A 17,426-nucleotide genomic window follows, 5' to 3' on the forward strand; every position below is an offset into this window, starting at 1 on the left:
ATGTGCAGAAAACTAAGAGGTAACACATGTTGGTAGGAAGTATAAGGAGAAACAGCAGAAGGTAAGTGGGGAAGAACAGTGCTGTAGGTATTTGTGCTTAAATCTTTGATGGTTCATAATGTGTTAACTGGAATTGCAAAGGTCAGGAAACTGTGCAATCAATTTGGCCCACTCTGGAGTATTGTGTTCAGTTCTGGGCACCATACTTTCAGAAAGCCTTGGCAAGGATACAAAAGATAGTTACTAGAATTATTCCAGGATTAGATATTTCAATTATGTGGTTAAACTGGAGAAGTTAGAGTGTTGGCAAACAGCTAAAAGTATAACTGCAAAATTAAATGTAACTTTTGTTCTCAAACAAGAAAATGATACACCCATTCTCATACTGATACGGTATTGAGCCATAATTATAGTGCAGAATTGAGATAAAGGTTTATTTCCTCTTTATAAGGATTCAACATGTTTTAGCTGTTCAGTACTTGGCAGTTGTTTTCAGACAAGGAAATTATACTCTGGTTCTCATACTGATTGAATGTATGGAACAATAATTATCATTCAGGACTTAGAGAAAGCTTTAATTCATCTTTGCACAGCGATACAAATGTTTTACCTGTGCAGTTCCTGCAGCACAGCTGAATCGAGATGTCTGAGAGCTATCTCAGCCTCACAAGTTGTCTTTGGGTTGGACCACCCTTTCTGCAGGCTTGGGAACCAATGTTGTCGTGTACTCCCAATGGCACATATCCAATTATTTTAAGCATTTGTTTCTTTCATCAATTCTTCAAGTGACAACATTTCTTTGTTCTGCAAATGTTGATCTAGCTTTGTCTTGTTCTCTCTCTTTCTAGTTTTAATCTCAACTCATATCAGACACAATAATGTCAGTGGGCTTTTGATATTCTAAGCCACCTGATGAAAGTATATTGTTCTTGTATTATCTCACATACTACTAAAACCTAATAGTGCCTTGAGTGTGTGTCCTCCTATACCCAGTTCTAAGTATTTCATATTTCACCCAACAAAGTGAGCTGCCGTGTTGCATCGTAACAGTCATTTGGAGTTCTTTGCTCTGAACAGCGAAGTTTAGAGCTTAACCTACTGTTAAATGAATAATGCATGTTCTTAAAAATCTGGGTAAAATGGCTCAAGGCAAGAGATTTGAACATTTGACTAACTGTGAGATATTACAGCACATCTGAATTGTTAAAGCTCTAAATGTTGCATAAAAAATATTTGCAATGAGTTGTGTTTCATGATTCTCATTTCATGTATTCCATGCATTAAGCTACCTGTCTCAATGTGTGCCAGACACACTTTGATACAGTTTAAGGTAGTTCACAGGACCCATATGTCAAAGGATAAGCTAGCCCGTTTTTATCACCATATAAATCCTGTATGTGACAGATGTAAATCGAATGTGGCTTCTCTGACACACATGTTTTGGTCCTGTCCTCTTTTGAAAAAATATTGGAAAGACATTTTTAATATTATCTCAACTGTATTGAATATTGATTTACAACCTCACCCTATCACTACAATTTTTGGACTACCAACGATAGAGTCTCGCCATTTATCTGCTTCCACTTACCGTATGATTGCCTTTGTCACATTAATGGCCAAACGATCAATTTTGCATAAATGGAAGGATCCAATACCCCCTACTACTTTTCAATGGTTTTCTCAAACTATATCATGTCTAAACTTGGAAAAAATTAGGAGTGGTACTGTTGATCCTTTGCTTAAATTTGAAGACATTTGGAGTCTATTTATTCAATACTTTCATATGATATAGATCCCTTTTCAATAACTTTTCAATTTAAAGGAATGGAGTTGACGACATAATATTGCTCTGTTTTCATTGAGAAATTTCAGTCCAGTTTTGTTTTTCTTTTTTTTGTCTCTTTTTTTGAAATTTTCTTTATAGTTTAATTTGTTAAATTATTTACAATTTTTTTATTGATTTTGGGATTCTTTTTTTCTTTTATATATACGATAAATCTTTTTCTTTCTTTTCTTTTATATTATATTCATCTACTAAGAGATTGTGAGATCTAAAGGTTTTTTTAAATATATTTTATTATTTTTTATGATTATCCATGTCATGATTGTTCTCTTGATCTCTTTGTATTACATGTACAATCATCGATGTTATATATTAATCTGTATTAATTTGGAAACTAATAAAAAGATTGAAAAGGAAAAAGAAATTACCTGTCTGAGGCATCTAGTTCTTGGTAGAGAAGGTGAAACACTAACCTCTTTAAAGTGAAATACAAGGAGTTTCAGCTGCGCATAGGGCAGTCTCCATGTTCACTGAGCAAAGTTTTATAATTGTTCTGGAAATTAATCATGGGATGTAAAATATGAACAAACATTTAGACCTTACAAACCAATAATAAGGAAATGGTGATAAAATATAATTTAACTGGATATGAATGTTAATTCTAAGGTAATATTATTTCTTCTAATTTTATGTTAAAAGTAACAAATGATTTCTTTTTAAGCCTTTCCCATGTGTTTGAATTCTTATTTTCTAATGGTGTATACTTCAATCTTGTTTTTATTATATCTTCTACCTTTATGTTCTATCTTTTGCTTCTGAAAGGGAGGGTTGCAGTTGTGGAGGATGAGATATTTTTGTTATCCAATGTAAAGGTAAGGCAATTCCAGATTCAATGTACTGGAATTCAGGTGTGAATCAAAACACCAGTTATGCTTCAGCTGTATATTTTAATTGAGATAAATTTTGCATCAGCATGAATATTTCTATTTCCTTGCCAACTAACCATAGCTCAATAAAAGCTGCCTAGGGTAGATTTTAATTTTCCTGGACTGTTTTCTTGTGTGGATTCCCATATATAGAATTCTCCATACTTTTATTCTATTGGAATTACAATAATTTTCATTATTGGCCCCAGATTTAGCACCCAAAATTCAGGAAGGTAAGTGAATTTGAAAGTTTTCTGTTCTAAAAATGGTGACCGATACCATTCTGATGAATATTTAATGCTTTTGTATTAAATTTCTCGTCTCTTTTAATAGAAAATTAATACATTTAAAATAACCCTCATTAAAATAGTGCAATGAGAATTTTGATATGTGCAGTAAGCATTCATTTCAAAGCATCAATGACATTATTTTCCACCTTACTATTTCCATAGAGGAAGCTGCCAACATGCTGAAACATGGTTGTGTCATGTTGGAGTTGGAATTGACTGCTTCATGTTGTTGCAGACACTGTTCCAAGACATGCTTCCAAACAGTGAGTTTAACTGCATTTAGCACAGTCTGCTGCACCTTGTACCTGTTGTCTTTTTATTCATAACCTGGGCATTTGATATGTCCAAGATGTCCGCAAATTTGACAACAGCAAATCCAACCTAAATCCAATTAAAGTTTGCAGTTAAGTTGTTTGCTTGAGGCGGTGGATAAGATCAAAGTGACTAAAAACGGGATAACTTTTATCAAACTACATCATGTTGCATTACAATCCAGTTCCATTGCACACCCAGTGAGAGAAACAGACCTATATACTTGGGTTCACTTTTTCAGCATATCTTGTTTCTCTGACTTGGTGTTCTGTTGCTTAGAAATCTGCAGGTGGGAACTCATCTTCCCTATTTCAAACAAAATCATACCTGTCATCTTTGCATAGACATCTATGATTATACCATAAACAGAGGACTGCAAAATCTTCCCTGTGCAGATTCTATCTCTTTGCCCAGGAGTCAAAGTATGTTGTGTTGACTGCTGTTGATATTAGTGTCTCATGGCAATCTGACATTTCTTGTTATTTATACGGAAGAACTTATGGTAACATAGAGGGGTTGCCCTCAGTTGTGGCTATCCCTTTCTCACTGAAGTGGTGTACACAAATCTTGAGTACCTCCAGTAAAGTCCATGAATGGAGAATTAAAATGGAACCAGCATGTAACTTGTTGTTATAAGGTATATATATCACTTGAAATCAAAGTTGGTTATTGCAGTTGGGACTTCCTTACAATTTTAATGCTCGGATGGCAGAGACAGCCACCAGATGCTGGAGGGGTCTTTTTAGGAAGATGCAGATGGGCTCCAATGACCTGACTGCCATTTTTACTTGAGCAGGGAAACAGTTGTGGCCATTGTTGCCAGGAACTCCATTGGATGCCAGAAGTGGTTTCCTTGTTGGTCAGGTGGAACAGGTGTCCTTTTGATCCCTGTGAAGAAACATTGGAGTAGACTTTCTACCCTGAAACAAGAAGCAGTTTTTTTCTTCTTAACTTAATTTCATTGGAGGTGTCAGTTTGCGTAGAGAGCACTGGAATAGTTAAAATTGGAGGTGTATGTAACAGCATGCATTAGGGCTTTGGCACTGGATGAGTTCAACAGGGTTGGAGTTGGTCCATGTTCCAGTGATGCAGGCTGGCAACACTGATGGTGGGAGGGATACACAAACATACAAATTACAGGCAGAGGTAGACCACCCAACCCCTCAAACTTGCTCTGCCATTTAATATGATAGCTGATTTGTTCGTAATCTCAACAACACTTCACTGTCTGCCTACGGTGATTTTTTTTGTTACCCCCCCTTGCTCGCCAAAAATCTATCTACTTCTGCCTTAAAGATATTCAAAGACCCGCTTCTGCTTTCCTTTGAGGAAGAGTTACAAAGGCTTACAATCCTCTGAAAGAAATAATTTGGCTTTGTCTGTTGTAAATGGGTGACTTATTTTAAAATACAGGCCGTCCATTTTTACAGACATCCATAAGTCGATTTTGTCCATAAGTCGGAAAATACACACTCTGTATGGTAACCACACCTTCGTAGTATTGAAGTGAATTGCATCAAAAGCACATAAGACTGATCATAAAGAACAATTACTAAAAGTGGAGAGAGGAAACTAGTAGGAATGAATGTATGTATGTACATTGAACCTTTGAATTTAATAATATTATAGGAGCTCATTCATGTGTAGAGGGTGTCCATAAGTCAGGCTTTGTAACCCAAGGACGTCCTATAGAGAGAAATGGTGGACAGGAACTTTTGCTCTATGATTTGATTTTTTTTTATCATTCCCATGAATATAAGCAGACTATTCATTAACTGAGGTCTGGATAGCAAAGCCCAGGAGTTTGACCTGTGATCTTCTGGTCATTTTGATTCAACACTACCCTCACTTGGTTCTTGCCCAGAAGATGAATTTGCTCTTTTACGAATCCAGTCTGTCAACTATCTTTAAAAAGAGGGGAGGTGTGTGAAAGAAACCCACCAGACCTTCTGAGACTTCAAACTAGCTTTTTATCTTTACTTAGTTGGCCTGGTAGGAATTAAGCTTCAGGAGATTTAGCACGAGTCCTGATTTTACCTCTGCATTCAGTTGGCTAGCTCATCTTTGGTAATTGTGGTTGAAAGGTAAATATTTGCTGTTAATCTCTGAACTCAAAGCTCGCTGTCTTAAAAGCCAGGCAAATTTCAAACAGTTTGCCTGTATTGGCAACTGTAGGTCAGGGTGAACATGACATCTTTCTACACCTGACCTCAAACTGACAAACAACTCCTGTATTCTCAGTGCAATGATCATCCAGGTGTCTGTGTGCACATTTAAAAATAATATGATATACCAATGCCATTAATTGGTATTCTTAGTTGTAAACCCCACAGAACCCAATGATGTTACTTTAGGTCTAGTTTCAAGCAGTATAAACCGTACCAGACCAGTCATTGTTATCCTCCAGTGACTTTGTTTGACATATTTTATTCTTGCAGTTATATCCATCCTGTAGTACATCCAAGCAGGACATGAAGACAAAAGAGAAAGAATCTAGAACAAAAACAGAACGCTGGAAGAACTCATCAGGTCAAGCAGTGTTTGTGGAGGAAAAAGGAATAACTTGATGTTTCAGGTCGAAACACTGCATCTTGACTGAAAGGGTCCCGGTAAGATTGCTAGCATACAGCAGTATTCAACTTCTCAACAACTTCTCTTTCCATTCCTCCTCCTTTCTCCAGATCAAAGATGTAGTCCAGGGTCCTAGTTATGCTTGTCTTTTTGTGGGCTATGTGGAACAGCCCTTGCTCCAAGCCTATTCTAGCACCACCCATTCTCCACCAGCTCTATCTCCACTGCATCGACGACAGCAACAGAGTTCCATAAGTCCCCACCTCTCAACCCAGCAATCTCTGCATCCAAAACATCATCCTCTGCCACTTCCACCAGTTCCCATGTGATTCCACCACCAATCACATCTTCCCCTCTTTCTGCACCCCCCCCCCCCACTTCTGCTTTCTACAGGGGCTCCTCTCTTCAGAACACCTTGGTCCACTCACCCATCTCCCATTCCATCCCCTGGCACTTCCCCGCAACCAAAGGAGGTGTAACACCTTTCTCTTCACCTTCCCCATTATCAACATCCAGAGATGTAAATGGATGCAGAAGTTCTACTGCATTTGGTGCTCGCAATGTGCCCTCCTCTACATTCGTGAAACTAAGCCTAGACTAGTTAACTGTTTTGCAGAGCACCTGTGCTCTGTCTTGAGCTTCTGGTTGATGTCATTTTAACTCTCCTTCCCATTCCCACCTCAACCTGCCTTCTTCATTGCTATGAAGAAGCCGTGCAAAATCGAAGAACAGCATCTCGTTATCCCGCTTGGGTAGCTTACAACACAATGGTATGAATTTTCCAATTTCAGGTGGCCCACACCCCCAGTGTTCTCCTCCCACACCTACTCACCTGTCCACCTAGTTTTCTTCTCCCTTTGTTCATCCCTCCCATCCTCTTCCCCCCGACATGGTTCCATCTGCCAATCATTCCCTCCCTGTCTGGCTCTACCCATCACCTACCGACCAAAGGAGGTGTAACACCTTTCCCTTCACCTTCCCCATCATCAACATCCAGGGATGTAAATGGTCTTTTAGGGTGAGACAGGTTCTACTGCATTCGGTGCTTACAATGCCTCAACCCAAAATGTCGACGTGCACTTTTTGCCTCCACAGCTGCTCCCAAGCAGTACCTGAAATGAATTTAAACAGAATTTGAAGCTCATCATTGTTTTGCTTTTTTTAAAAAGCTCCTTATAAACATTTAGTCATCTTTGCTTAAATTGTACTGTGGGTTTTATTTAATTTTAGTACATAGTTATTTACATTTTCTCTTTCCCTTTCTTGATGGCACTGATGCTTGCTGGAGCATACTTCACATTGAGGTGGAGAATGATTCACAAACAGTTACATTTTGTGTTCAAGTGCAGGCAGCTTGCTTTTGGGTATAGTTCATGTAAAATGGGGCTATGTTTTAAGTTTGGATGCAATTGGTGCTGGAGATGATTCTTTAGAGAGAAATGGAATTTGGTACCATACACACTTAAGTAGCTGTTCCTCTTGCAACTCTGAACAGTGAAGGTCAGTAGATTATCTGAGTGTACAATCACATAATATCCATCAGAGATGTATAGGTTCAGGAAGGGGTATCTGGGAAGCAACCACTTGTGGGATCCCTGGTCAGTTTTCTCCTTCCTGACCCACCTGTGTCTGGCCTGAAACTTGCCTATTGCAGCAAAAAAGGAGGCCATTTAGCCCATGAAGATGATGGCAGCTCACTGCAGAGTAATCCCATCAGTCCCATTCCCTTGTTCCTCCGTATCTTGAAGCATTTCCTTGCACAAACCCATCAATGATTTGGATTCTTCTGCCACTTCCCTACTTTAGCTGTAATTTACAGTAGTTAATCAATCTACCAACATACCTTTGGGATTTGGGAGGAAACCAGAGGTTCCAGGGGAAATGGTGTCAAAGGGAGAACATGCAAACTCCACAGAGAGCAACCGAGGTTTTGATTGAACCCTAGAGCTGTAAGGCAGCAGTGCTAACTGCTGCGCATTATGTCATCTACACCATGTCAACTGCATCCAAACTATCATCCCAAATTCTGCCCATGCAATGTGTGAAATCAGCAGGGACCATGGATTTAACCTGGTAGCTTTGGTATAAACAGGTGATGTATTTATTTACTCATGATGCCAGTTGGGAGAACACGCTTTAAAATTTGGATTGGTCTTTTGTGTGCTGACTTCCATCCAGGTTTTGTTTATTGTAGCAAACTACCCTCATCTACTTTGTCAATTACCTTTTTAAAAACTAGGTTTATCAAACATGATCACCCTTCCATAATCCATGATCTTGTTGCTGTTTAAATTCTAAGCATTTGAGTATGGGTCATATCTTAATTCATAATGTAACAAGAAGCAGATCGGTTTCCCTGAAAGGGCACAGGATTCTTGGGCTTCTCATTGGAAAAAAGGGGTGCTGATAAATTGACATTTCAGAATCATACCTGGGGATAGTTGGGTAAGTTTCTTGATTTGATACAGTGTGCCCCAATCACATGAAAGTTATGGGAGGGACAGGCTATTTGTATCATTTTAATTCATTCATCCAGCAACACTATAGCTTCTCCACCCTCTCACTGCAGAATCCAATTGTTTCCAAAATAATTTTGTGCCTTTACTTGCATTTCTTAATCTGAAGGTGGATTCATGCAATAATCTCTCATTGTGTGAAGAAAAATACCTTCATATCTGTGATCAGTGAGTGAGGTAGTGTCTATTCTGTTTGTTCATTGGTTTAATTGATATCACATATTCAGTAAACAATTTTACTTATCGGAGAAGAAGTGATCTACAGAGAATGGCTAATAATCATTTCAGTGACCCAGTTGAAGAATTTTTTCAATTTATTTTGAAAGGTTGAACACTATCTGTTACTACTGGCAATGTAGCAGTTTTTTTCAATCAGTAGCCATGATAAATTTTAAGAGTTATGAGATGCAGTTATTTATACATGGTGTTACAAAAAGAACTTACTTTGTACACAATGCACTCAGCAAACACACATAATTAAGTAAGTTTAGATGCAAAGGGTTGTGAAAGTTGGTGACCTTCTCATGTGTCCTCACTGTTAGTGTTTTATTGCAAGCCAGACTGCAAACTAATAAAACTGAGTAGAGAGAAGCTATTTCCTCTGGTTGGAGTGATATGGAATAGGGGCATAGTCTAAACATTAAAGCCAGACCTTTCAACACTATTGTCAGATAATCCTTACACACACAGGGTGTAGAAATTTGGAACACTCTTGTGCAAACGGCAAATGGATCTAGGTTAATGGTTAATTTTAAATTTGAGATTGATTGAATTTTGTTAAGGAAAAGAAATGGGGGCGGGGTGAGGTGGAAATTTGAAATGGAATTTGTTCAATGTGTGACCAAACTGACTGGTAGAACAGATTTGCAGATCTAATTTATCTGTTTTTGTTCCGATCTTATGTTCTATAATATTTGCCTTCTGGCATATTAATTGACACTTGTTAAATTTTGATTGGTTAACTCCCAAAATATATTCTTTTCTCCTATTCTCAAAATTCTGTTTGTTTTTGAAGCAGACATCAATTAATGAGATCAAGGCTGGTGCATTCCCAATGAACAAAGTTAGAATGGTCAACAATCCTTCTGTTTGCTTTGATTGCAATGCTCGGCTTTGCAGAATATCAATTTACTGCTGTCATTCAAAATTACACAGCAGATGAAAAGACTTAAATTACCTTTCACTAGATTCCTCTATTCATCCTTTTCGTGGGAAAAATATCACCTGAATTAAACTTTGGTATGTTGATCAAAGATTTAGACTTCACTGGTGTTCGAACCTTTAATTCTTACAACCCAGCTTCATATTTAAATCCACTTATTATTTTATCAACTCTTCACATAGATCAAATGCTTAACATAGAATTCGTTCAGTCTTGAAATAAAAAATACTAAGAGGACTATGTTTAAAATGGGCATGGAATTTGAACTGGACAAAACTCAAAATCAAGAAAACACTTTGACCCAGTTCAGCTACCACTGGGATTAGTGCACCTCTTTCCTAAAAATATAAACTGAAGCAAATATTGCGGTTTAGCGTATTGGGGCCTTTACATCTTTTGTCTTTGAGTACCTGAGCTCCTTAGGGATCAATTTTCACCGTGGCATTGTGGTTACTTCTCGCACCACCTTTAAAATGCTCTTTAAAATCCAACCCTTCAACCAAGTTTTTGATCATCTACGGTAATATCTTTTCATGTGGGACAGCGTCAGTTTTGGTTGTCAGTGCTCCTTTTTAAGCACCTTGGAATATTTTGCTATGCGTAAGGTACTAGGTAAAAGAAATTGTTGATGTTGTGGAAGCCAAGTTTTCTGCAGAAAAGAAAGTAAAACCCTGTGGATGATCATTAGACATTAGTGCTGGTTTTGCCTGCCCATTTTGATGGGTGTTGACAATCCTATTGGACGATTCAAAGGAGGTAATCAAATTCTTCCCTTGTTCTGGCCCATATGATTTAGCTGAAGATTAACTTGCTGCTCCCTTACCTGCTGTTTATGGGATGTTTTCAGATGGAACCAGATATCTTTATTAGTCACATGTACATCGAAACACAGTGAAATGCATCTTTTGCGTGGAGTGTTCTGGGGGCAGCCCGCAAGTGTCGCCGCGCTTCCAGCACCAACATAGCATGCCCACAACTTCCTAACCCGTAAGTTTTTAGAATGTTGGAGAAACCGGAGCACCCGGAGGAAACCCATGCGGACACGGGGAGAACATACAAACTCCTTATAGACAGCGGCTGGAATTGAACCCAGGTCGCTGGCACTGTAATAGCATTACGCTAACCACTACACTAGCCACAGGTTATTAGTCACTCTACCTTTAATGTGTTCCATTTTGTGAAATACGTTGATTTTCCAATGTAATAAAGTACCAGTCTTGGGGACCCCAGGAGTCCTCTAAGGTGTTCAGAAAGCTAGACAGAGTCAGAGGGAAGCTCACCAACTCCAGACAGACTTGCAGCAACTTATCCTTCTGCAGTTGAGGGGGTGGATGGAGAGCACATCCAACATATATGTGGAGGGGGGAGAGGAACTCTGAGAGGTGAAGAGCCAGTAAGCTGCGTTCTTTGCCTCCGAATCCTCAAAGATCATCTTCAGATCCAGAGTCTGCTTTGTGGAGCAGGATGAGATGTGCTCACAGTGCTTCTTCTGAAAGGTTCACAGGGGGAGCCCTGTGATCCACAGCCTTAAGGAAGAGGATGGCTCAGTAACATCCTTGCAGATAGACAGAGGATCTGCAGATTATTCTATGCCAGTCTGTATTGGCAGTAAGACCACAGACAGCACAGCCTCCTAAAACTTCCTGTCCTCTATCACAGAGGTGCTAGATGACAGCGAGCAGGAGGGTCTGGATCAGCCACTGTCCCTGGAGGAGCTGACTGGCTCCATCTGTTCCCTTGGCATGAATAAAACTCCTGGAAGTGACAGCTTACTGGCAGGGTTGTACTCTGCTCTGGGGGACCTGCTAGAAGTGCATTGTGCTTCTGGCTGGCAGAATGTCAGACTCCATGAGGAAGGGCATCATTACCCTCATTGACAAGCAGAAGGGGGAGAAGGAGGACATCAGGAACTGAAGACTCATTTCACTGTTGAACATGGACAATAAGATCCTGTCTAAGGCCATCGCCAACTGGGTCAAGTCTGCTCTGGGATAGGTGATCCATCCAGACCAAACCTGTGCTGTACCTGGCAGGAAAATCTCTGAAAGCCTTGTGCTGCTCAGGGATACTATTGCCTACGTGCAGGACAGAGGGGTGGGTGCTTGCCTGGTCAGCTTGGACCAGGAGAAGGCCTTCGACAGGATATCACACACGTACATAAGAAATGAGCTTCCTCATAAGGAAGCTACACCTACTGGGCCTTAGCAGCTCCACCTGCAATTGGATTCTGGACTTTTTCTCTGAAAGGCCACAGTCAGTTCATATTGGAAATACCATCTCAAAAATCACCAGGCTGAGCACTGGAGCCCCCCAGGTCTGCGTTCTCAGTCCACTGCCGTTCACACTGCTGACCCATGACTGTTCTGCCAACTCAAGCTCCAACCATATCATCAAGTTTGCTGATGATACAACAGTGGTGGGCTTCATCAGCAGGAATAATGAAACAGCTTACAGAGAGGAGATTGCAAGGCTGGTGGATTGGTGCTCAGTCAACAATCTCTGCTTGAACGTGGACAAAACCAGAGAGGTGATTGTGGATTTTAGAAAGGCTCAGGCTGACCACTTACCCCTGTGCATCAATGGCATCATTGTACAGAGAGTCAGCTTTTATAAGTTCTTGGGAATACATAGAGCAGATGACTTGTCCTGGTCAACTAACATCTTTTCCCTTGCCAAGAAGGCACAGCAGCGTTTCCACTTTTTATGGCAGCTGAAAAGATCAAGCCTGCCCTCCCCCACCCTCATTACATTCTACAGGGGTACCATTGAGAGTGTCCTGACCAGCTGCATCTCCGCCTGATACGGTAACTGTAACATCTCTGACCATAAGTCTTTGCAGAGAATTGCGAGTACTGCGAAAAAGATCATTGGAGTACCTCTTCCCTCCATCTCGGATATTTACAATACACGAACACACATAAGGTTTATAGAATTATAGACAACCCTTCTCATCCCTCCCACGATCTATTTGTCTCACTGTCATCTGGCAAATGGTACCAGAGCATCCGGGCCAGAACTACTAGATTGCACAACAGTTTTATCCCCCAGGCTGTCAGGCTCCTGAATACCCTGGTAGACAAATGCCACGTCAAAAGCTCTGGTGTGCACAACGGCATATAAAAACTTTGGCTGCTGCTGAACATGTTTATACAATGGGTACAACACACTGAGCTTGTAATTCTCTTGTCCAGCTCGGGTTTGCACTAACTCTGCACTAAATTTGTATTTTGTATATACCGTTTTTTGCACTATTTGTACTTGCACTATTTTTTTGATCTTTCGTTTTTTGTTTGTGTTTATTGTATGTCTTCTGTTTTATGTATGTCCTCTGTTGTGTGAGTCTGGGGGAAACGACATTTCATTCCGCCATGTGTTTTTATAGCATGGATGAATGACAATAAAGTAACTTGAACTTGAACTACATGCTGGACATGGGTTTCAGGGAGGGAATCAGAAATTGGATCCAACTGCTCTACACAGATATCCAAATCAGTCCACATCAATGGGTGGGAGATATAATTTCCCCATCAAGTTTGGAGTCGGGCAGAGTTGTCCACTCTTCCTGTCTTGTTTGTGTGTTGCATAGAGCCCTTTGCCGAATCCATCAGGAAGCATGAGGACATAAGAGGGGTGACGTTGCCAGGCAGCGGAGGCACACAAGTCAAAACCTCCCTGTACAAGTGTCACTACATGCTGAGGTTCTACCTGTCCCTGGTGCTGTGGAAGATAGACCTGGCCCCTCTACTGCGCAATGTCCCGGTCAGCTGTATGTTGCCACACCACCTGTTCTTTGTGGAAGAGTTCTTCGAAGTAAACACCTTTGACTACAAGTCCATCTGACAATGGTCAGCACGGAATGTACTGCAGACACTGCGGGACAGGGACACTATGGATTCTGTGGGTTTGTTCCTGGACCAAATGGTCTAAACCATATGGCAGAATGCCTCATCATCAGATCTGACCAACAAGCACAAAGACCTTGCTTGGCTGGCGGTAAGAGGTGCCCTCCCAGTCAGAGCTTTCCCCTACAGATGACATATCACCCCCAATGTACGCTGTCTTCAGGATGGCTGCGGTGGTGAAGAGATGGTCACCCACCTCTTTGCAGATTGTGGATTTGCTAAGAGGGTGTGGAGAAGGATACAAGGGCCCGTGTCCTGTTTCATCCCCAGCAGCTGTGTAACAGAGGACTCTCTGACCTATAGGCTGTTCCCGGGGACACACACCGAGACAGACATCAAGTGTTGCTGGGAGGTCATCAATTCAGTGAAAGGTGCTCTTTGGTTTGCCTGAAACCTGGTGTTCCAGCACAACGAGATGTCCATAAGGGAATACTGTTGACTGGCACATTCCAGGGTGCAAGAGTACATGCTGAGGGATGCACTGAAGCTTGGTGCAGCCAATGCAAAGGCTTGGTGGGGAAGGACGACAGTCTAGGGTCCTACCGCTACTGGAGGGGCTGAGTCGCGTGTATTGCCCCAGGAGGCCATGTGAGTGGCAAAAGTGTTAACACTACTGAATGTATTGACCAAATGACACTAAAAATGTAGAGAGTTTTTACACTGTTTTTCTTTTTGTGTATATATATATATATATATATATTCTTTTTTTTCTAGTTCTAGTATTCTAGTTCCGTCAGCTAACAATTCACTTCATTGTTCATTTGCTGGGTCTTTTGCTTATTTCAAAAATAAACTTTATTCATTTTATATGTGTGTATATATATATATATATATATATATATATATATATATATATACATATATATAAGCAAATGAACAATGAAGTGAATTGTTAGCTGACGGAACTAGAATACTGAACTAAATGGAAATATTTACATAACCAGATTTGATTTCAAGAGCTGCACCCAGATACTGGAATACATCCAGAGAAATCAAATTAAACAATGTGATGCCAATGGTCTACACCCCTCTTGACACAGCTCCTTTCCACCTACACCCCTAGAAATTGAAGAAACACATTTGCACCCAAACTGTGAATCAGACTTGCTACCTGCTGAATGGTCATGTTCTCAGCCCCTGAGAAACATCTATATTTGACCATCCCATTTCCTTCACTAGCACATACTCCTCCTCCCTCACCAAGGGAAGTGATAGTCCTTCTCCCACACTTGGCAACAATAAAATCCCATGAATGAAAACTCCCTTCTGCTGGTAATCACCAGCCCTCCATTTGGATTAGCCACCTACTGCCCCACCCATTCATATCCATCACCTTAATATAAAATATAATAAACCTGATTCTGATTCTATGCTGTACTGTTTTATGTAATAGGAAGTTTTGCATCTTGTAAAGAATTTGTCCAAAGTTAAAATGCAATACTGAATCTGATTCCTTCATTCCCTCTGGCACGATTATATACCCAATTTCCACGATTCTGCTGTCCAGTTTAAGGAGCTAGGGTTGGTTATGTAAATACCTATTGATTTGAGCTTTAATGGAAACAAATGCCAATAAAAGAGCTGCTTAAAGTTCCTTTGTGACTCTGGTTAGCCATCCATTCTTATAACCCATCTGTTTACTTTTGGAGTTTACAAATACTGATCAGGATGATCTGAAAGTCTCATTAAATGTGAGTGATTTCTCTTGAGCTACAGGGATTTTCTGAAGCATATTGTGAATGAAGAATTTTTCTTTGGGGTTTTCTGAGGCTCTAGTTTTATTTTGTAAAATCTGGCATTGTTTAAAATATAAGTGGACATAAGATTGGAAGAGTCTATTTGAATATCTATTAATTTAGCCCTTTGGATCCATCAAACACTTCAGATTTATGTTCACCACTTAATTTAAGAACATAGCAGAAGAAATAGGAACAGGAGTAGGCCATTTGGACCCTCATGCCTCACTGCCTGTTGATCTTTTCTCTCTCCCTATCCCCCTATCCCTCAAATCCTTTAACAGCCAGAGATCTATCCATCTCTGCTGTTTTGAATGCAATCAATGAATTGAACCACCATAGCCCTCATGGAGAGAGAATTTCAAAGCTTCACCATTCTATCAATGAAGAAATTTCTCCTCATTTCAGTCTGAACTGACCAACCTTATATTTTGAATCTGTGACATACTAGTTCTATAAACAGAAACGTTCCCCTTGCATTTATCTTGTTGATCTCTTATTATTTTGTTGTCTTAATGTGGTCAGCTTTCATTCTCTCTAGAATGAAGCCCCAGCACATTCTACCTCTCATCATATGACAGATCCTCCATTTCGGGAACCAGTTTGATGAATGGTCGTGACATTCCTTCTTCAGCAAGTACTTCCTTCTTTAAGTAGGGAGAACAAAATTGTACACAGTATTCCAGGGAGTGCTCTTACAAAGGACCTATATTATTGGAACAAAATAATCCTACTCTTGTACTCAGTCCCTCTAACAATGAAAGACCTATATACCATTTGCCTTCCAACCCTAGATTCAGATTGAACTTAAGAACTTTTGAACACATTGATCCAGAAATCCATCTTGTATACATTCCAGGGATTCATCCTCTAAACTGATCTGCCCGGTCTACATTGTAGATTAAGCTCCCTTATAATTACTGTATCACCACTGTTACATGTATATCTAATATCCTCATTTATACCATGCCCAAAATCACTAATCAGAGGGTCAAGCTCACATCAATGTTTTCTGCCCCCTCTAGTTCTTAGCCCCACGCAGACTGATTTTAATTCTCTATCATGATCTGCTGAGCTGATCTTTCTAATACTGTGCTGATGTCATCACATATTACAGCATTAGCCCACCTTCTTTTCCTTTTTGCTTTTCCTTCCTAAATGTTGAATCTTCTGGAATATTTAATTTTCAGCTTTGGTCACCCTGAAACATGTTTCTGTGATGGCAATATAGATCAAACCCATTTATGACAATTTGTGCATTCATCCATCTTGTTGTGGATGCAGAGTACATTTAGAAATAGTGCCTTTAAATATAGTCTTTCAACATTTTTCCGTACTCTGACCCTATTTGCTCTTTGCTTTGTTTCATATTTTGTTCATTTCATCTTTAACTTTTTGCTTTGTTTCCCTCCTGACTAGGAACAATCCAACAGTAAACTTTCACAATAAAATGTCAATATTCCAAAGTTCCCTCTAATCAAATAATTACAAAAAGAGGTGTGTCTGAGTCTTTTATTTTTATTGAATTTGAATGTAAAAAGACCTTGCAAGCAGATCTTTAATCCAAATACCGAATAACCACAAACTGCCAGTTGATACTCTTTCAGTGGTCGCTCATGCCAGACCCAATATCAGTAATTCAATCACAACATTGTAAACTGGAATTTGCAGACCATAGGTAAACAAATGTTATCTTGTTCAGATAGCTGAGTGCTAGCTGTCATTAAAAACAATGGCAATTGTTTATCCGATTTACAAAATTGCTAGATACTTCAATTATAGTAGGGTGGCACTTTCTTCAAACACAAAGAAATTTAGAATGCTTTAAAGCTTTTCTTTATATTTCTAAGACATGGAGTGAAAACAAGTTAGGAAAAAGTTTATGGTCATTCTGCACTACTCCATTAGTTCAATGTTCATTTAAAGCACTTGATAGTAGAAAACAAGGCTGGAGAATTTGCAACCATCTTAGTCAGAAGTGCCAAGTCTTGGCCTCTTCCTAACAACTTATCATTCTTCTGCCAATTCATTTCAATTTACTGATGTCAACAGTTGCCTAAGTGTATAGGTTATTGAACCTGATAACATTTCACATGTAGTGCAGTGGACCTGTGCTGCAGAACTCACCTTGCCTTTAGCCAAGCTGTGCCAGCTCAGTTGCACAATGGCAATATCTTGATCGTGTGAAAAATAGCTCAGGTACAATAAATATGATAAATTTAATCTGG

Source organism: Pristis pectinata, chromosome 22 (genome assembly GCF_009764475.1).
Source record: "Pristis pectinata isolate sPriPec2 chromosome 22, sPriPec2.1.pri, whole genome shotgun sequence".
Taxonomy (NCBI): domain Eukaryota; kingdom Metazoa; phylum Chordata; class Chondrichthyes; order Rhinopristiformes; family Pristidae; genus Pristis; species Pristis pectinata.